We start from the raw sequence: 22,905 nt of genomic DNA, 5'->3' as shown, positions 1-22,905 counted from the left end.
CTTAGATAAGCAAATCACATTCATGCCTTAAGAAATAATAACCGGACGTAATCAATTCATATAAAACATATAATCATGGCTTCAAATTCTCCTCTAACTAAAAAGAAGTTAGTTCCTCATGTTCGCAAAACAAAGATAATTAAATTTAAACATTGAACTAAGACTAAGGATAGAATACACCTAGAAACTCTCCACACTCCAATGGCAGATTTCGAACCCTCCTTGGATGGCAGATTGCACAAGTCCTCCTCTCCTTGCTTCCTTGCTTGCGGCACTAGGGTGGTGTAGAATGGATTGTGGTGTTTGATGGATGAAAGTATGAATGAATGAATGTGTGAGTGGATGGATTAAATGGTGAGGCATTGGCTGTTTATATAGGCTAATTATGCACACTTAGTGAAGGACAAGGATTGCACAATCCCATGGAAAAAGGGTTAAGTCTTTGTAGAAACCAAAAGGGAAAGGGATAGGGAATTTTCGCCAGAAATTAAGGGCTTCTAGAAACTAGGTATTTTTTGGCAGAATTTAGACTTCTAGAAGGGGTGGTTTAGGGCAGATTCCTAAACCTAAAGGGCCGAGGATACATGATATTTGTGTAGGAGAAGGATTGCAATTCCTAAACCTACAAGGAATGGTGTTCTTGCGGCATTTGAGTGGATAAGGCTTCTAGAAACTGATTTAGGTATTTAAATGTGTACTTAATTCCCTCTAATTAGCTAGGTGTAAGTCCTAACCTGATTTGGATAGGATAGAATAGGATAATGTTGGAGTTAGGATAGGATAAGATAAGGTTGGATAAGGTTGGATAAGGTTCCTTGTTTCTTGCTTCTTCCTTATCTTCATTGCATTAGGACTTCTTCCACCAGATTTGTAGCATTTCCTAGCTCTTCTTGACTTCAATTTCGTCCATCCTCTTTACTCCATGGTTAAGCTATCCAATCCATGCCCAAAAATGCTCCAAATAGCCTCAAAATGCACTTTCTTGCTCCTTTTGCCATTAGGACCTAAAAACATACGAAAATAACTTAAAAGACTGAAATAAATAGTAATTAACTTCATAAATGCAAGGAAACAACATAACTAAGTAGCATAAATATGCTCCTATCAAATTCCCCCACACTTAGCTTCATCTTCACATATGTTACACTTGTATAATAAAATGATTTCCAATTGCGTTTCAATAAATCATTAATTCTCAACACCCCAAGTTAACCGTGATGCACTAATTAACCTTCAAATCTTCCTAACGTTATTGAATTGGATGGGTTAGCGCATACAACAATTCAAAACATTCCCCACAAGTCCCCTACATGATTGCATAATAGAGATACAAGCAAGAATCATTACGCTCTATGAAAATTATAAGTATTGACGAGGCAATTGTAACTATGAATGCATGATACTCTTGCCAAGAATTCATTTAACGCGATTGTTTATAAGCAACCTCCACTACTTGTGAATATAAGTTCGTAACTATTAGGTGAAACTCACTTATATTCTAGCATCATATTCATGCATGAAAATTAAGTGTGCACTCTTAATAAACATACATAAATAAGTTATCAATCAAATAGTTAAACAAATTGAATCACAACTTATGAAACGAAATTAGAAGTAATCAAATCAAAACGCAAGCATAAACATATATTTCAAATTACCCCCTAGCCAAGGGGGGTTTAGTTCCTTATGATACAAAACAAAGAGAATCAAATAAACACCTAAACATTCCAACAACTCAAACTTGAATTGTATGAACGTTTAGGCACTCTTCTCTTCCATGCCTCATTCGTACAAAACATAGAGTATTGAAATTAAACATAGAAATCAAAGAAACACCTAAACATTCCAACAACTCAAACTTGAATTGTATGAACGTTTAGGCACTCTTATCTTCCTCTTCGTTGTAGCACAAGGTCTAGGGATAGTTTGATGGTGTGAATGGTTTGGGTAGTGGTGAAGGAATGGAAGGATGGTGTTTGGATTTGTAGGGGAAGGCACGGCACAATGGTGGTTTGATGTCTACATTTCTGCAATGGATGAGTGTTTGAATGGAATGGATGGACTTTGTGAAGGGCACGGCCCCAAGGGACCAATTTCTGTTGTGAAATGAATTGTGAATGAATGAATGAGTATTTATAGGTGAAATGGGGGGAACATGACAGCTAGGAACTTGGTGGAAATCTGAAATGGTGATGGGAGATGCATGTGGCTGTTTGTGCATGTGATTAAAGGGTGGAAATGCATGTGCTTTGACAGAAATGAAAGGGAATGCACGGTTTTGGTTGATTTCTGGTGGTTGTGAGGTGGAAATCTAGGTGGAAATGCATGTGGATTAAAGCTATGTGAATGATTAAGGTGAATGTGCATGAGTGCATGTGAAATCTGCCAAGATGCATGTGTTATGAAGTGGATTTTCTGCAAAGGCAAGGTGAATGTGCATGTAATTAAATTAAAAGATGGAATGCATGTGAAATGCAAGGTAGAATGATGATGAATGCATGTGAATATGTTGGAAATCTGAAGAGTAATGCACGGCAAAGGTTGGAGATTGAATGTGTGTTGGTGTGATTGAATGATTAAAGTGCATGTGGCTGATTTATGAAGGGGAAATGCAAAGGGGAAATCTGGAAATGGGATAGGAGCCACGGCATTGTGTGGTGTTTGTTTGAATGTTTGCAATGATGAAATGGATGGGAGTGGTTTGATGAATGAGTGGATGGAATGATGAAAGGGGAACAAGTGCATGTGGATGCATGGTGATAGCATGTGCACGGTTTTAGGGAGAAAGGTGTGAATGTGTGGCTGATTTGTGGAATAGGTATGCATGTGCAATGTTTGTGGTGAGTGAATGTGCATGTGAATTAAAGCTAAAGTGATGATGATAAGTGATAAGTGATAAGTGATATGATATGTGGTTATGATGTGATAAGTGGTTATGATAAGTAATGGGAGCATGTGGGTTAATTAATGAAGGAAATGCATGTGCAATGACAATGTGTTAGAATGGATGTGTGTTATGCATGGCATGATTGGGATTAGGAAAGGTTTAAATGTCCTAAAACTAAAGGAAACAAGGTTCCAACACTTTGGTCTTCAATTAGGTCTTCAATTTTCGTCCAACACTTTGGCTCCAAGCATAAGCTATCCATCCTTAGCCCAAAAGTGCTCCAAAAGTCTCCAAAATGCATCTTTTTGCTCCTTTAGCCCTTTAGACCTACAAACACACGAAAATAGCTTAAAGTACTAAAATAACTAAAGAAACATAACGTAAATGCACGAGAACAAGCCATTTAAGTCGCATGAATATGCTCCTATCAAATACCCCCACACTTATCTTTTGCTAGTCCTCGAGCAAAACAAAACAAAAGAAACCAAAAACAAAACGACACTAAACAAGAAAAACACAACCTAAACCTTCCAACAATCGTCTCACGGATTTCCAATGCACATGACAAGTTAAAAATCATTAGTCCCATAGATTTTAGTCATCTTCACACTTGAATACATTCTTAATCATAGTCACCACATACTATTTCATAATTAAGCATTTAAAACCATGTTTTGAATGAAGTAACATGCCTTAGAGAATTTGCTCAAATCCTTACAAGATATGCACTCGTTTTTCACACAGATTTTCTGACTACACACCCTACACTAGTTATATGTGAGAAGATTGATGTAAATATGAATTCTAACACTCACATATGTTATATCAAAGAAAGCATTTTCTGGATTTACGATAATGACATGAATATGATCTCATGAATGGAATGCTACTACTTAGAATGAGAACCAGTGATTCCATAAGCTCATATCAATTCCAAACTCCACATTTTGAAACACATAACACTCAAGATAGAAGTCAAAGGGTTGTAACGGGGCTTGGGGTGTGTGGCTAACAAAGAAGGATAGGGATAAACAAAAGTTCTTAAAGCAATAGTGAGCAAAGTATTTGAATTAGGCACTTAGAATTCCTTTTAGAACGCAAAAATCAACTTTGAACACCCAAGGGAAAGTCACACAAAACTTAGGGCCATATTCAACTTTTTGGACCCTTTCTTCAACCATCAACGCTCGTGAGTTCATTCTTACTTATTTTCACTCATTTTTTTTTTCTTTTCTTCTTCTTTTTCTTTTGAATCTCAAAACATACATATAAACGTAAGAACAAACTTTTACTCCCCCACACTCATTTTCTTGCATAATGTACTCAAAAGGAATTCATTTAAGTCATGCTCACTATACTTTAAGAACAAGGGTATAGGAAAGTCCTACTCTAGGCTAGGTAAGGGTTGATGTGGGTTAACAAAGAATAAAGGCTAAACGAGGCTCAACGGGGTTAAAACTTACAATAAATACGAAATATGGGAAGTAAGGCTATTTGGTTATGGTGGCAACTACACAACTTCATCTTGATATATGTTATGAATTTCAATGTCATGCTTTGAATGAAACGGATATAAGTTCTAGCATTTAGTTCTATCATGATACAATTTCATTCTAAGTAGCAACCAAGCAAGGAATAATGAGATCATGCAACAACTTTAGAAAACAAAGAATCACAGAAAATAACTCTCCAAAGAAGGTAATGGCTCGAGTCTCACAGGGTTGTAGCGTTTGTTTGAGTTCCTTCCTTCAAGCATGTTACAAAAACGAATTTTTTCTTTTACGATTGCATGTGAAGTCATACATTATAACCATAACCAAGCATATACCAAGAGTAAATCAAACTTTTCTCTATGTTAATAACTCTTTTTAACCGTCATGCAATTATAAACCAAATCCTTATCATTGTGTTGGAAGGTACCGTAAGACACAAACACACAAAAACGACTCAAAACACTCTTTTTAGGCTTTTCAAAACATTTTTTTTCAAATTTTTATGTGATTTTCGGAGTTATAAAACAAAACACACTAAAACACTCTAAAACAATTTAAAAACACCTTAAAACAGCAAGGAACAACATTTGAAGTTATGGGTGATAAAATCCCACGAATTTGCATTAACAACATTAGTTACCCCCCCACACTTAAATCAAACATTGTCCTCAATGTTTTAAGCATAGATTCACACAAAACATAAGTAAACACACAAAAAACAACTAAACATACTAAACATGGCAGAATGTAATCAACAAAGAGAAGAGTTTAGGGACGCAAATCTGGTTATGGAGTGTAAATTCCCTCTTCTCCTTGGTAATTGCATTGAGGCTTTGATCATAGTGACTCCACAGGCTTACTCTTGAACTGGTTTCCGCCCATCATTGATTTTCCTTTGTGCTACTATTGAACTGGGCAGCAGGATTCTTTTGGTCTCCTCCACTTGTTGATTTTCCTTTGTGCTACTGGGCTGGAGGATTCTTTTGGTCTTCCCCGAAGGTCTGAGCTTACCCCTTTGGTCTGTTTCTTTGTTCAATCTTTCCAATTCGTATTGAAAAGAGTTGGAGGATAACTCAGCCTAAGTTTGTCTCCACATGCTTCAATGTATCATTTTCACTTGCCTTACTCGCTCCCCTTTGCAGAAGTGGTCCCTTCTTTGGAAGTGTATCAACCGTTGAAGATGACTACTCGAGAGCAACGCTAGGTAAGCAATTAGGAATAGATTCCAGGCAGTTGGCTCCAGATCGGAAGACTGACTCCAAGTGCCGGCTGATTGCTTCTTTTACTTTGCCATGCGAGTAAGAACAAGGACAAAGAAAAAGACAGGGAAAGAGCATGATATGAGATACTTTTGCTTTTGACCTTGATGATATGAGATACCTTTGCTTTTGAAGAAGCGGTGAATGAATCAGCATACTTCAATCTGCCGTTTCCTCCTGGGTCATCTGTACTCCAGGCATCTGGTATCATCTTTGGGGAAGAAGAAAGAATTGAGTATTTCGAAAGGCTTTGCTGGGAGTGCGCCCTCAGAGGTGAGAGAGAGTTGGGCATGGTTCTTCAGGTTTGCCTTGCCATAAAAGACGAAGGTCGACATATATAGAGATAATATCAAATGGTGGTACTATTCTTTTACCCTTGTCGACAAATGTCTCTTCGATATCAGAACGACGCCTCTTCGATTTCTGAGCAGGCGCCCCTTCGATTTCTGAACGACGCCCCTTTGCTTTCTGAACGACACGTGGTAGTGCGGATGCGGCTCCTTTTGACAAAGCTGCACGCGTTTTCTGAAAAGCAGAGAAAGCGTCGCCGAACTTTGCGCTTGTCGGCTAAAGATGTGTAGTTGCGATGATGGCCTCCACGTGTTGTCTGAAAAGAAGAAATCTTTTGACAAAGTTGAACGCGTCTTCTGAAAAGCCGAGAAAGCGTCGCCTAAATTACGCCGGAAATTCCGGCTTTTTGAATTGGTGGACGCGTCGCCTTGGCTTTTTTATTGAGCTATCGATCACCACAACAAACACACTCTGAAGATTTCCCATTCTTGAAAATCGACTCCGGGCCTTTGAAATTTAACTCCATCCCTTCTCTTTGAACACTTTTGAAAAATGGCAAACTCATCGAACCTTAGCTTGGAATTGAGCCTTAGCAGTGATACGGGCGCGCCGCGTCAAGGTAACGTATGGCGCCCTTCTTTCTTATCTTCTAACGGTCCTCTTTCAGGTGAAGACTCCGTGATGCAGGACGCCACAACAGCTACAATAGTAGGTAGGAACCTCCTCACTCCAAAAGATAGTAGGCTGCTGTCAGGACGGTCCGATGAGTTGGCCGTTCAAGAGTCGCTCGCACTTAGTGTTCAGTGTGCGAGTTCTGTGTCCAACATGGACCAACGCCTGCTTGCCCGCTCCCGTCAGGTGGAATCATTGATGGCAGAGGTGGAGAGTCTTAAGCAAGAGATCCAGCAGCTTAAGTACGAGAATAGAAGTTTGCACGTGCTTGCCAACAACTATTCGACGGGCATGAAGAGGAAGCTTGATGAGCTGCAAGAGTCTGAAGGTCGGATTCACAGTGACCGTCAAAGGTTTTCGTCTTTCCTCCAGAGGCACCTTTTTCCTGGCTCATCCAGCGCTTGGCCAAGTATTGAGGCCTGGAATGCTCTAGCTCCGATGCCTCCCGCTCCGATGCCTTCCGCTCCGATGCCTTCCGCTCCGATGCCTTCCGCTTCAATGCCTTCCGCTTCAATGCCTTCCGCTTCGACGCCTCGTAGTGGGGCTTCACGTAAACAACCTTTGTGAAGCACCATCTTTCTCCATGTTTAGTATATATATTTTTTTTAATATATGAAAAAAAAATTTTTTTTTTTTTTTCTCAGTGCATTGGGTTGCCTCCCAAGTAGCGCTTTCTTTTACGTCTTGCAGCCGGACGAAGAACCCAATCACTCCAGAATATGTTCACGAATCGGATGAGAACTCCGAGTCATAAACTAGTACCTAAAACAAGAAAAAAAACAAGATTAAGAATCTGGAATAAAATAAAAAGAACAAACGAAAATAAAACAATCCAAGGGATTAGCAAATTTTCTAATCCCCGGCAACGGCGCCAAAATTTGATGCGAGATTTATACGCACACAAATTAACCCTCTTTTTATCATTTGTAGTATAGGTGCAAGTAGGGATCGTTCTGGACCGGGGATTAGGAGGGATTGTTAATCACTTGGATTTGACTCAAAAACATAGAAACAAAGTTAAAAACGTTCACAAAGACTCAAAGGACTCAAAACAAGTTCAAAAGACTCAAAACTACACAAACACACTCAAATCTGCCTAAAAACCACTTTCTGGGCAGATTTGAGCACAAACACAAATTTGGACGAATTTGTGTAACAACTTGACTCAAGAACGTAAAAACACAATATAAAACACTAAACTAACTCAAAGAATGTAAAACTAAATGCTTGAAACACTAAAACAAACCAAAAGACTCAAACATCACCCAAAACACTCAAAACTGCCTTAAAATCACTTTCTGGGCAGTTTTGAGCACTTTGGTGAATTTGGACGAAATTGGGAAATAAAATGAATAGGTGCAAGTAGGGATCGTTCTGGACCGGGGATTAGGAGGGATTGTTAATCACTTGGATTTGACTCAAAAACATAAAAACAAAGTTAAAAACGTTCACAAAGACTCAAAGGACTCAAAACAAGTTCAAAAGACTCAAAACTGCCTAAAAACACTAACTAGGCAGTTTCTGACCTTAAACCCAATGTTGGACGAATTTAAGATTATGGCTTGATTCAAACGTAAAATAACAATATAAAACACTATACTAGACTCAAAGAATGCAAAACTAAACTTTAAAACACTAAAACAAACCAAAAGACTCAAAACAACACAAACACACTCAAATCTGCCTAAAAACCACTTTCTGGGCAGATTTGAGCACAAACACAAATTTGGACGAATTTGTGTAACAAAATGACTCAAAATGCTTTAAAAACACAAACTAAATTGATTTCTAACTAAATTAGACAATAAAGTAAAGGGGGATTTTAATTTGACGAAAATTGAAATAACGAAACAAGTTTAATAAACTAGACAGAATGTAAATATGAATGCGATGAAAATGAATGGATGAATGCTAGCTAGAAGGTTCTTCTCCACACATGTTACACTTGCATAATAAAATGATTTACAATTGCATTTCAATAAACCATGAATTCTCAACACCCCAAGTTAACCGTGATGCACTAATTAACCTTCAAATCTTCCTAACGTTATTGAATTGGATGGGTTAGCGCATACAACAATTCAAAACATTCCCCACAAGTCCCCTACATGATTGCATAATAGAGATACAAGCAAGAATCATTACGCTCTATGAAAACTATAAGTGTTGACGAGGCATTCGTTACTATGGAATACGCATGAAACTTATGCCAAGAATTCGTTTAACGCGATTGTTTATAAGCAACCTCCACTACTTGTGAATATAAGTTCGTAACTATTAGGTGAAACTCACTTATATTCTAGCGTCAAATTCATGCATGAAAATTAAGTGTGCACTCTCAATAAACATACATAAATAAGTTATCAATCAAATAGTTAAACAAATTGAATCCACAACTTATGGAACGCAATTAGAAGTAATCAAATCAAAACGCAAGCATAAACATATATTTCAAATCCCCCCCTATCCAAGGGGGGTTTAGTTCCTCATGATACAAAACAAAGAGAATCAAAGAAACACCTAAACATTCCAACAACTCATACTTGAATTGTATGAACGTTTAGGCACTCTTCTCTTCCATGCCTCATTCGTACAAAACAAAGAGTATTGAAATTAAACATAGAAATCAAAGAAACACCTAAACATTCCAACAACTCATACTTGAATTGTATGAACGTTTAGGCACTCTTCTCTTCCTCTTCGTTGTAGCACAAGGTCTAAGGATAGTTTGATGGTGTGAATGGTTTGGGGAGTGGTGGAGGAATGGAAGAGGAGTGGTGGAGATGGAAGGATGGTGTTTGGATTGTAAGGGAGGGCACGGCACAAGTGGTGTGATGTCTACATTTCTGAGATGGAAGAATTGATTGAAGTGTGAATGAATGAAATGAATGACTTGAGGTGTGAATGAATGATCCTTGAATGAATGAATGCGAGGGTATTTATAGGAGTAATGGAGGGAACATGACAGCTAGGAGGTGGGTGGAAATGTGGCTGCAAGTTTGGTGAATGATTATGAGTGAATGCATGTGAATGTGGCTAGGTTGGAAAGCTGGAAATCTGAAAATGCAAATGGGAATGCTGAAATGCAAAGGTGGCCACGGTTTTGAGTGTGTTTTGTGTTGGAAATGCATGTGAATGTTGTTTGTGTGAAGTGTGTGTGGGTTAAAGAGTGAATGGTGGTGTAATGATGAAGTGTGATGGCTGAAAATGTCAAGGGAAATGCATGTGATTGCACGGAAAAGAATTTCAGGATGCATGTGTGTTGGTGTGTTGTGTGATTGTTTTGTGGTTGAATGATTAAGTGGCTGAATTAAAGAATGGGAGTGCATGTGGCTTAGGTGGTGTAATGATGAAGTGGGAATTGAAAGAATGTGGTTGGAAAGTGGAAGGGAAGGCATGGCACAAAGGGGGAAGTGTTGGAAATGCATGTGATGCATGCCAATGTTGTCTTTTGGTGCATGTGTGTGTTGAATGGTGTCCTTTAATTATGCACGGTTTAGGGCTGTTAAGGGGAGAGAAATGGGAGTGAATGTGGCTTAATGATGAAGGGGGAAAGCTTGGAAAGCATGTGGCAAGGTTGGTTGCATGATGATGATGCATGTGAGTTGAAATGCATATGTTTAAATGGTTGAAATGTGTAGATGATTATGAGTATGATAAGTGATAAGTGAATGATGTATTAAGTGATAAATGAATGATATGTTAAGTGATAAATGAATGATATGTGGTGAGTGATAAGTGAATGGAAGTGATAAGTGATAAGTGAATGGAAGTGATAAGTGAATGGTTTGATAAGTGAATGATATGATAAGTGAATGCTTATAATAAGTGAATGATATGATAAGTGAATGATATGATAAGTGAATGCTTTAAGTGTTTAAAATAGGGAACAAAGCCCTTCCTTGCATGGCAAGGAAGGGAGACACAAGGAAACACACGACAATGTCCTAAGGTTGCAAGGAATGTTGTTTTTGTGTTCTAAAATGCGTAGGAGTCTTCAATGATGCTTAAACATGAGGTCTTTTAGGATTTAACTTTCCTACTTCAAGTCTTTAATTTCGTCCATCCTCTTGGCTCCAAGCATATGATATCCATTCCAATCTCTAATTTGCTCCAAAAGGCTCCAAAAGGCATCCTTTTGCATACCTTGCCCTTAGAACCTGAAAACACACAAAAGAAGCATAAAGGACTAAAATAACTAGAGAAACATAACGTAAATGCACGAGAACAAGCCATTTAAGTCGCATGAATATGCTCCTATCATTGAGCTTCCTAGTTCTTCTTTATTTGCATGGGTTGCCTCCCAAGAAGCACTTGCTTTAATGTCTTCCAGCCGGACGATCCTTCCTCTTAAGCTTCATTTGGGCCCACGGCATGGAAGCTTGCACCATCCACGACATGCTCTTCAAAGTTCTCATAGTATGGCTCAATGAATGGGAGGGGATAGTGATCCTCCCTGATCGTGATGTTTTGGTTCCTATAGTCCATGTAGACGCTCCCACCACCTTGAAATCGATTTGGAACCTGCACCAAAGAAGGTAACAACCTATTAGTTGAAATGGGAATTGGAATTGGGATTGGAGACTTACTAGGATGTTGTGGCAATGCCCCTAGGGCAGCCACCTGATGCGAGATTTATACGCACACAAATTATACCCTCTTTTTATCAATTGTAGTAAGTATGTAAGTAGGGATCGTTCTTAACCGGGGATTAGGAGGGATTGCAAATCACTTGGAAACTGACTTAAAAACGTAAAATAAAGTTTAAAACACTCAACTAGACTCAAAGAATGCGAAACTAAACGCCTAAAACACTAAAACAAACCAAAAGGCTCAAACATCACCCAAAACACTCAAAACTGCATTAAAAACACTTTCTGGGCAGTTTTGAGCACTTTGGTGAATTTGGACGAATTTGTGTAATAAATTGAATCAAAACACTTATAAACACAAACTAAGACACTTTCTAACTAAATTGGACACTAAAGTAAAGGGGGATTTTGTCTTGATGAGATTTGAAATAACGAAACAAGATAACAAACTAGGCAGATTGTAAAAACGAATTTCTTAAAAACAAGATAATGGATGGATTAGTTAGAGGTCCATTCTCCACACATGACACATTTGTATATGAATCGATTCTCCAATTGCTTTTCATTAACTATGATGCTCAACACCCCAAGTTAACCGTGATGCACTAATTAACTCTCAAATTTTCCTTATGTTATTGAATTGGATGACGCATGCGACAATTCAAATCATTCTCCAATGGTTCTCAACATGAATGCATAGAAGAGATACAATGAGAGATCATGATGCTCTATGAAAATTATAAGTGTTGATGAGGCAATTGTAACTATGAATGCATGATACTCTTGCCAAGAATTCAATTAACGCGGTTGTGACTAGCAACCTTCACTACTCATGTTTATAAACTTGTGACGATTAGGTGAAACTCGTTTATAAACTAGCATCGAGTTTATGCATGAAGACTAAGTATGCATCCCTAATCAACATACAAAAACAAGTTTTTAATAAACATGATAATTGAATTACAATCACAACTTAACAAATCACAATTGGAAGAAATCAATTCATATTTCAAACATGTTCATGGCTTCAAACTTTCCCCTAACTAATTAGGGGTTTAGCCACTCATGATTACAACAAACTTAGAGAGTAATAACAAAGTAAACATTGAAATCAAGGAAAGGAAGTACACCTAAAAATTCCAACAACTCAAACTTGAATTGTATGAACGTTTAGGCCTCTTCTCCTCCTCTTTGTTGTTGCGGCACAAGGGGTTTTGGTGAGTTTTGGGGGTTATGGATGATGTAGAATGATGTGTTTAGGGTAGGGATGGATGTAGGGGAAGGCAAGGAGTGTTTTTGGGCAGAAAATATGAAGAATGGTGAAGTATGGCAGTGTTAGAGAGAGGGAATGAATTTCTAGCGTGAATGAATGTGTATATGAGATGGTTTTCTGAATATGGAAGAGTTAGTGATTTGTGGCTGCAATGGATGCTTATTTATAGGTGAAAAGAGGGAACATGACAGCTAGGAACTTGGTGGAAAGCTGGAAATGCATGTGGAGTGGCTGAAATTGTAAGGGGAATGCATGTGGAAATGATAGAATGTGTTGATGTGCAATGATGAATTGGGATGGCTGAAAATCTGGAGTGGGAGTGCATGTGGGTGTTTGGTGGCTGAAATGATGAAGGGGGAAGTGCATGTGGCTGCAATGGTAAAGGGGGAAGTGCATGTGGCTGCAATGGTAAAGGATGGTGGTGCAATGATGAAAGAACAAGTGCATGTGGCTGAATTGGTGGTGAATGATTATGAATGATTATGAATGCATGTGGATAAAAGAGGGGATATGGCTGCAAGGTTAAAGGGCTAAGGTTTAAGTACATAGAATGGGCCTAAAATAGGGTGGTTTGCATGGCAAGGGAAGGGGAGAAGGGATAAGCCATGGCAAGGTTATCTAATTGGGCTAGGGCCATTGTTTTGTGTCCTAAAGTGCCTCAATTTCGTCCAACACCTTGGCTCCAAACATAAGCTATCCATTCCAAGCCCAATTTTGCTCCAAAATGCTCCAAAATGCACCTTTTTGCTTCCTTAGCCATATGAACCTAGAAACACACGAAAATGGCATAAAGGACTAAAATAACTAAAGAAACATAACGTAAATGCACGAGAACAAGCCATTTAAGTCGCATGAATATGCTCCTATCAAATTCCCCCACACTTAGCTTTTGCTAGTCCTCGAGCAAAACAAAACGAAAGAAACTAAAAACAAACCAAAACACATTCTAAACCTTCCCACATGTATCTCAGGGATTTCAAACGAACATGACACAATATAGAACATCATTCCCACGACATTTAGCTTACTTTACACTTCAACAAACACTTAATCATAGTTACCACTTATTATTTCACATTTAATCAATTAAAACAACATTTTGAATGTAGTAACATGCCTTAGAGAATTCCCTCAATTCCTTACTAGAATGCACTCAATTTTCACACAGATTCTCTAACTCCACACCCTACACTAGATATATGTGAGGAGATTGATGAAAATATGAATTCTAACACTCACATATGTTATATCAAAGAAAGCATTTTCTGGATTTATGACAATGACATGAATATGATCTCATGAATGAAATGCTACTACTTAGAATGAGAACCAGTGATTCCATATGCTCATACCAAATTCAAACTCCACAAATTGAACACATAACATCAAGATAGAAGTTGAGGGTTGTAACGGGGCTAAGGGTAATGGTTTAACAAAGAAAGGTAAAGCAAAACAAAGGTTCTTAAAGTAATAGGAAGCGAAGTAATGAAATTGACACTTAAACTCACTTTAAATGGCAGAAATCAACTTTTAAACACAAGGGAAGATTCATGCAACAACTAGGGTCAAATTCACTCTTTTGGACCCTTCCTTCAATAACCAATACTTGTGAGATCATTCTCACTTATTTTTCAACTCTTTTTCTTTCTTTTCAACACTTTTCTATTTTCTTTTTTATTTTTCCACGAATTTTTTTCTTTTTTCTTTTTTTTTCTTTATTTCATTCTTTGGCCGTGCCCTATTATCTTCCCCCCACACTTATTTTCTGCAATATATTGATCAAAAGGAGTTCATTCTAAGTCATGCTTCACTATCCTTTAAGAACAAGGGTATGGAAAGTCCTAATCTAGGCTAGGTAAGGATAATGTGGCTAACAAAGAAAATAAGCTTGAAAAGGCTCAAAAAGGGGTAATCCTACAATACATGTGAAAAGGGATAGGCTTTTTGGCTTTGGCTTGACTAACAACTTCATCTTATTGTATGTTATGCAATCAATATCATGCTTTGAATGAAATGGGCATGAGTTCTAGTATTTGGAACTATAATGACATGCATTCCAAGTAGCAGCCAAGCAAAGAATAATGAGATCATGCATCGACTTAAGAAAACAAAAAATCACAGATTATACTCTCCAAAGAACGTTATAGGCTCAAGTCTCTCAAGGATGTAGCTTTAGTTTGAGTTTCTTCCTTCAAGCATGTTACAAAAACTGATTTTCTCTTTGTAATTACATGTGAATTCATAAGCTATAACCATAACCAAGCATAAACCAAAGCATAAATCAACTTCCAGCCATGTTTACAACATTCTTTAATAGTCATGACATTAAAAACCAAATCCTCATCATTGTGTTGGAAGGTGACCTAAGACACAAACAAACATACAAAAACAACTTTAAAACAACTCTTTTTGGGTTTTTCAAAACTGTTTTGTAATTTTTTTTTAAATTTTCGGATTTTCTGAACAAAAGGCATGAAAACACTTCAAAACACTCTAAAAACACTTAAAAACACCTTAAAACAGCAAGGAACTGATGCGAGATTTATACGCACACAAATTAAACCCTCTTTTTATCAATTGTAGTATAGGTGCAAGTAGGGATCGTTCTGGACCGGGGATTAGGAGGGATTGTTAACCACTTGGATTTGACTCAAAAACGTAAAATAACAATATGAAACACTATACTAGACTCAAAGAATGCAAAACTAAACTTTAAAACACTAAGACAAACCAAAAGACTCAAAACAACACAAACACACTCAAATCTGCCTAAAAACCACTTTCTGGGCAGATTTGAGCACAAACACAAATTTGGACGAAATTAAGTAATAACTTGACTCAAGAAAGTAAAAACACAATATAAAACACTAAACTAACTCAAAGAATGTAAAACTAAACACTTAAAACATTAAAACAAACCAAAAGACTCAAACATCACCCAAAACACTCAAAACTGCCTTAAAATCACTTTCTGGGCAGTTTTGAGCACTTTGGTGAATTTGGACGAAATTGGGAAATAAAATTGAATCAAAACACTTTAAAACATAAACTAAACAAATTCTAAACACTAAAGAACAAGAAAGTAAAGGGGGGGTTTTAAATTGACGAGAATTGAAATAACAAAACAAGTTAATAAACTAAACAGATTGTAAAACGAATTTGATGGAATGGAATGAATGGATGATAGAATGGCTAAGGGGTTCATCTCCATACATGTTATACTTGCATAATAAAATGATTTCCAATTGCATTTCAATAAACCATGAAACTCAACACCCCGGGTTAACCGTGATGCACTAATTAACCTTCAAATCTTCCTAACGTTATTGAATTGGATGGGTTAGCGCATACAACAATTCAAAACATTCCCCACAAGTCCTCAACATGAATGCATAGAAGAGATACAAGCAAGAATCATTACGCTCTATGAAAATTATAAGTGTTGACGAGGCATTCGTTACTATGGATTGCATGAAACTTATGCCAAGAATTTGTTTAACGCGATTGTTTATAAGCAACCTCCACTACTTGTGAATATAAGTTCATAACGATTAGGTGAAACTTACTTATATTCTAGCGTCATATTCATGCATGAAAATTAAGCGCGCATTCTCAATAAACATACATAAATAAGTTATCAATCAAACGGTTAAACAAATTGAATCCACAACTTATGAAACGCAATTAGAAGTATTCAAATCAAAATGCAAGCATAAACATATATTCGAATCACCCCCTAACCAAGGGGGGTTTAGTTCCTCATGGTACAAAACAAAGAGAATCAAAGAAACTCCTAAACATTCCAACAACTCAAACTTGAATTGTATGAACGTTTAGGCCCTCTTATCTTCCATTCCTCATTCGTACAAAACAAAGAGCATTGAAATTAAACATTGAAATCAAAGAAACACCTAAACATTCCAACAACTCAAACTTGAATTGTATGAACGTTTAGGCACTCTTCTCTTCCTCGTCGTTGTAGCACAAGGTCTAGGGATAGTTTGATGGTGTGAATGGTTTGGGGAGTTGATGCGAGAATTATACGCGCATAAATTAAACCCTCTTTTCGTCAAATTGTAGTATATGTATAAGTAGGGATCGTTCTGGACCGGGGATTAGGAGGGATTGTTAACCACTTGGATTTGACTCAAAAACGTAAAATAACAATATGAAACACTATACTAGACTCAAAGAATGCAAAACTAAACTTTAAAACACTAAGACAAACCAAAAGACTCAAACATCACCCAAAACACTCAAAACTGCCTTAAAATCACTTTCTGGGCAGTTTTGAGCACTTTGGTGAATTTGGACGAAATTATGTAACAAAATGAATCAAAACACTTATAAACATAAACTAAAACACTTTCTACTAAATTGGACAATAAAGTAAAGGGGGATTGAGTTTTATACGAAATTAAATAAAATGTACAGATTCGAATTAAGACAGATAGTATATATGAATGTGATGAAATGGAATGAATGGATGGATGCTAGCCAAGGGGTTCATCTCCATACATGTTATACTTGCATAATAAAATGATTTCCAATTGCATTTCAATAAACCATGAATTCTCAACACCCCAAGTTAACCGTGATGCACTAATTAACCTTCAAATCTTCCTAACGTTATTGAATTGGATGATGCATGCGACAATTCAAAACATTCCCCACAAGTCCTCAACATGAATGCATAGAAGAGGTACAAGCAAGAATCATTACGCTCTATGAAAATTATAAGTGTTGACGAGGCATTCGTTACTATGAATGCATGAAACTCTTGCCAAGAATTCGTTTAACGCGATTGTTTATAAGCAACCTCCACTACTTATGAATATAAGTTCGTAACTATTAGGTGAAACTCACTTATATTCTAGCGTCATATTCATGCATGAAAATTAAGCGTGCACTCTCAATAAACATACATAAATAAGTTATCAATAAAACGGTTAAACAAATTGAATCACAACTTATGAAACGCAATTAGAAGTAATCAAATCAAAATGCAAGCATAAACATATATTCGAATCACCCCCCAACCAAGGGGGAGTTTAGTTCCTCATGGTACAAAACAAAGAGAATCAAAGAAACACCTAAACATTCCAACAACTCAAACTTGAATTGTATGAACGTTTAGGCCCTCTTATCATCCATTCCTCATTCGTACAAAACAAAGAGCATTGAAATTAAACATTGAAATCAAAGAAACACCTAAACATTCCAACAACTCAAACTTGAATTGTATGAACGTTTAGGCACTCTTCTCTTCCTCTTCGTTGTAGCACAAGGTCTAAGGATAGTTTGATGGTGTGAATGGTTTGGGGAGTGGTGGAGGAATGGAAGGATGGTGTTTGGATTTGTAGGGAAGACTCACGGCACAAAGGGGGTGGTTTGATGGTCTACATTTCTGCAATGGATGAGTTTATGGAATGGGTGAATTTCTGGCACAAAGGCCTTATTTCTGTGGTGAATGGATTGTGTATGAATGAGAATGAATGAATGAGTATTTATAGGTGAAATGGGGGGAACATGACAGCTAGGAACTTGGTGGAAATCTGAAATGGTGATGGGAGATGCATGTGGCTGTTTGTGCATGTGATTAAAGGGTGGAAATGCATGTGCTTTGACAGAAATGAAAGGGAATGCACGGTTTTGGTTGATTTCTGGTGGTTGTGAGGTAAAAATCTAGGTGGAAATGCATGTGGACTAAAGCTATGTGAATGATTAAGGTGAATGTGCATGAGTGCATGTGAAATCTGCCAAGATGCATGTGTTATGAAGTGGATTTTCTGCAAATGCAAGGTGAATGTGCATGTGATTAAATTAAAAGATGGAATGCATGTGAATGACAGCTAGATATGTTGATGAATGCATGTGACTTGTTTGTGGTGAGTGAATGCATGTGCAAAGCTTTTTGGGAGAAAGGTGGATGAATGCACATGTGACTTAGGTTGTGAAATCTGATGGAATGATGAAGTGGCTGAAATGATGAAAGAATGAGGGTATGCACGGCACAAGGGAAGTATTGGGTGATGGATGCATGTGGGTTAATTAATTAAGTGTATGATATGATAAGTGATTGATAAGATAAGTGAATGATATGATAAGTGGTTGATAAGATAAGTGGTGAATGATATGTGGTGAATGATATGTGATAAGTGATAAGTGATAAGTGATAGGTGATGATGATAAGTGGTTATGATAAGTGATAAGTGGTGATGATAAGTAATGGAAGCATGTGAGGGAATGAATAATGAATGCATGTGATAAGGGAATTGGAAAGGTTTAAATGTCCTAAAACTAAAGGGAACAAGGTTCCAACACTTTGGTCTTCAATTTCGTCCAACATTTTGGCGCCAAGCATAAGCTATCCATCCTTAGCCCAAAAGTGCTCCAAAAGTCTCCAAAATGCATCTTTTTGCTCCTTTAGCCCTTTGGACCTACAAACACACGAAAATAGCTTAAAGGACTAAAATAACTAAAGAAACATAACGTAAATGCACGAGAACAAGCCATTTAAGTCGCATGAATATGCTCCTATCAGGAGTGGTGGAGGAATGGAAGAGGAGTGGTGGAATATGGAAGGATGGTGTTTGGATTCTAAGGGAGAGCACGGCACAAGGGAGTTTGATGGTCTACATTTCTGCAATGGATGAGTGTTTATGAATGGAATGGATGGACTTGTGAAGGGCACGGCCCCAAGGGACCAATTTCTGTTGTGAAATGAATTGTGTATGAATGAGTATTTATAGGTGAAATGGGAGGAACATGACAGCTAGGTTGCATGTGCACATGTTGGTTGAATGATTATGAGTGCATGTGGCTGAAATAGCATGTGGAATGGCTGGAAATGCAAGGAGAAGGCATGTGCACGGTTTTGGGAGAGAATGGGAGTGCAAGTGGCTGAAATGTTAGAGGAACAAGTGCATGTGGCTGCATTGTGGTGCAATGATGGAGGAACAATCTGAAAATGCAAGGTATGGCTGGAATGATTGTGTTTGTTTGAATGTGCATGTGATTAAATTAAAGGATGCAAAGTAAATAAATAATGAATGCATGTGTTGAATTATGAAGATGCATGTGCAATGAAGTGGAATGACAATCTGAAATGGGATAGGTACCCACGGCAATGATGATTTCTGGTGGTGTTTTGGGTGCATGTGGAATGAATGATTTCTTGGTGAGTGGATGCATGTGTTGATTAAAGGGGGTATGCAAAGGAAAAGCTAGAAATGCATGTAGAGTGGCTGCAAGGTGAACGAATAATGAAATGGGAAAGCATGTGCAAGGTTTTGGTGTGAATGATTGAATGTGCATGTGGCTGCAATGGAGGAGGAATCCTTCAATTTCGTCCATCCTCTTGGCTCCAAGCATATGATATCCATTCCAATCTCTAATTTGCTCCAAAAGGCATCCTTTTGCATACTTTGCCCTTAGAACCTGAAAACACACAAAAGAAGCATAAAGGACTAAAATAACTAAAGAAACATAACGTAAATGCACGAGAACAAGCCATTTAAGTCGCATGAATATGCTCCTATCAGGAACAACATTTGAAGTTATGGGTGATAAAATCCCACGAATTTGCATCAAATAAACTTAGTTACCTCCCCACACTTAAATCAAACATTGTCCTCAATGTTTCAAGCATAGACTCACACAATTAACAAACAAACAAACAAAACAACAACTAAACAACCTAACATGGCAGAAACGAAGTAGCAACAAAGAGAAGAGTTTAGGAACGCAAATCTGGAATTGGAGTGCTTTCTAGGTCTTCCTTTGTTGAATGCATGGGTTGCCTCCCAAGTAGCGCTTGCTTTAACGTCGTACAGCCGGACGAAGAACCCAATCACTCCAGATTGTAGCCCACGGCACCCAAGGGAAGCTCTTCCACAACATGCTCCACAAAGTTCTCATAGTATGGCTTCAATCTATTTCCGTTCACCTTGAACTCGTGGCCACTTTTTAAGCTTTGGACTTGGACTGCACCATGAGGAAAAACATTAGTAACAACAAGAGGTCCAATCCATTTAGAACGTAACTTACCAGGGAATAACGGAAGTCTTGAATCAAAAAGCAACACTTTCTGCCCCTTGGAGAACGTTTTGGTACGAAGCATCTTATCATGATAAGCCTTCGTCTTGTCCTTGTAGATGCGAGCATTCTCGTAAGCCTCGTTCCTAATCTCCTCAAGTTCATCTAATTGGAGCTTCCTATGAACTCCAGCAGCGTCTATGTCCAAATTGAAGGTTTTCACAACCCAATGTGCCTTGTGCTCTAACTCAACGGGCAAATGACATGGCTTACCATATATAAGCCGAAAAGGTGACATGCCAAGGGGAGTTTTGTATGCCGTACGATAGGCCCACAATGCATCGTCCAAGCGCAAACTCCAATCTCTTCTTGAGGGTCCCACGGTTTTCTCTAGGACTTGTTTGATCTCCCTATTTGAAACCTCCGCTTGCCCATTAGTTTGAGGGTGATAAGGTGTGGAAACCTTATGAGTAACGTTGTACTTCTTGAGCAAAGCTTCAATGGTGCGGTTACGAAAGTGAGAACCCCCATCACTAATTAAAACTCGTGGCATCCCAAACCTAGCAAAAATATTAGATTTCACAAAATCTGCAACAACCTTAGAATCGTTAGTACGGGTGGCTTTGGCTTCCACCCATTTGGAAACATAATCGACAGCTAGCAAGATATAAGTGAAACCAAAAGATGGAGGGAAGGGGCCCATGAAATCAATACCCCAAACATCAAAAATTTCCACAAAGGAGAGAGATTGTTGCGGCATTTGGTCCTTAGGCCCTATGTTACCTGTTCTTTAACACTTATCGCATGTTAAACAAAACATTTTAGCATCTTTAAAGAGAGTAGGCCAATAAAATCCAGATTGTAACACCTTTAGGGCTGTCCTTTGGGTGCCAAAATGTCCCCCACATGCATAAGTATGGCAGAATGTAAGAATGGAATTAAATTCAGATTCGGGCACACATCTACGCACAATCTGATCTGGGCAGAATTTCCATAAATATGGATCATCCCAAACATAAAAACGTGCATCATGAACAAGTTTATCACGTTGGAACTTGTTTAGGGTACTAGGAACTTGCTTAGACACCAAGAAATTAACCAAATCGGCATACCAAGGGGTTCTTACCTCAATGGACAGAAGTTGCTCGTCCGGAAACGTTTCTAAAATGGGGGTGGACTCTTCCTCACGCACCATTCTACTTAGGTGGTCAGCCACCACGTTTTCACACCCTTTCTTGTCTCGGATTTCAAGATCGAACTCTTGAAGTAGGAGCATCCAACGAATGAGTCTTGGCTTAGCCTCCTTTTTGGTGAGAAGATACTTCAAGGCTGCATGGTCAGTGAAAACAATTACTTTAGTACCAAGAAGATATGATCTAAACTTATCTAATGCAAATACAATAGCCAAGAGTTCTTTTTCGGTTGTGGAATAATTAAGTTGAGCATCATTCAACGTCCGTGAGGCGTAGTAGATGACATGCGGCCTCTTGTCCTTTCTTTGTCCTACAACTGCTCCTAAAGCATAGTCGGACGCATCACACATAAGCTCGAACGGGAGGCTCCAATCCGGGGGAACAATAATGGGTGCCGTGGTCAACAACTCCTTGAGTTGGTTGAATGATGCCGTGCACTCCTTAGTGAATTCAAACGCCACTTCTTTTTGTAGGAGACGGCATAGTGGTTGTGCAATTTTAGAAAAATCCTTGATAAATCGTCTATAGAATCCTGCATGGCCAAGAAAAGAACGGACCTCTCTAACCGAAGTAGGAGAGGGTAAGTGACGTATAAGATCTATTTTAGACTTATCAACTTCAATTCCTTTTTCAGAGATGATATGACCCAAAACTATACCTTGTTTAACCATAAAATGACATTTTTCCCAATTCAAAACAAGGTTAGTTTCCATGCATCTTTTCAAGATTAAAGTGAGATTATGCAAACAAGCATCAAATGAGTCTCCAAACACACTAAAATCGTCCATAAATACTTCAATTATCTTTTCAACATAATCAGAGAAGATACTTACCATGCATCGTTGGAAAGTGGCCGGTGCATTGCATAAACCAAATGGCATACGACGATATGCAAAAGTACCAAATGGACAAGTAAAGGTGGTCTTTTCTTGATCATCCGGCGCTATGACAATTTGATTGTAACCCGAATAACCATCAAGAAAGCAATAAAAAGAATGACCGGCTAACCTTTCAAGCATTTGATCAATGAATGGTAAAGGAAGTGATCTTTCCTTGTTGCGGCATTTAGCTTCCTATAGTCAATGCACACCCTCCAACCGGTTTGAATGCGTGTAGGCACAAGTTCATCTTCTTCATTCTTCACCACAGTGACTCCGGACTTTTTGGGAACCACTTGGACCGGTGAAACCCAACAACTATCCGAGATG

At 38.1% G+C, this 22,905-nt stretch overlaps 1 pseudogene; it reads right to left on the bottom strand.

The window, feature by feature from the left end:
- LOC148690527 (uncharacterized) overlaps window positions 1-22,905 on the bottom strand; it is a 191,562-nt pseudogene that overhangs the window by 76,274 nt on the left and 92,383 nt on the right.

This window comes from Pyrus communis, chromosome 15, assembly GCF_041283825.1.
Source record: "Pyrus communis isolate YQ-2024b chromosome 15, ASM4128382v1, whole genome shotgun sequence".
Taxonomy (NCBI): domain Eukaryota; kingdom Viridiplantae; phylum Streptophyta; class Magnoliopsida; order Rosales; family Rosaceae; genus Pyrus; species Pyrus communis.
The sequence above is the reverse complement of the archived record's forward strand: the minus strand, read 5'-3'. Positions and strand labels throughout refer to the sequence as shown.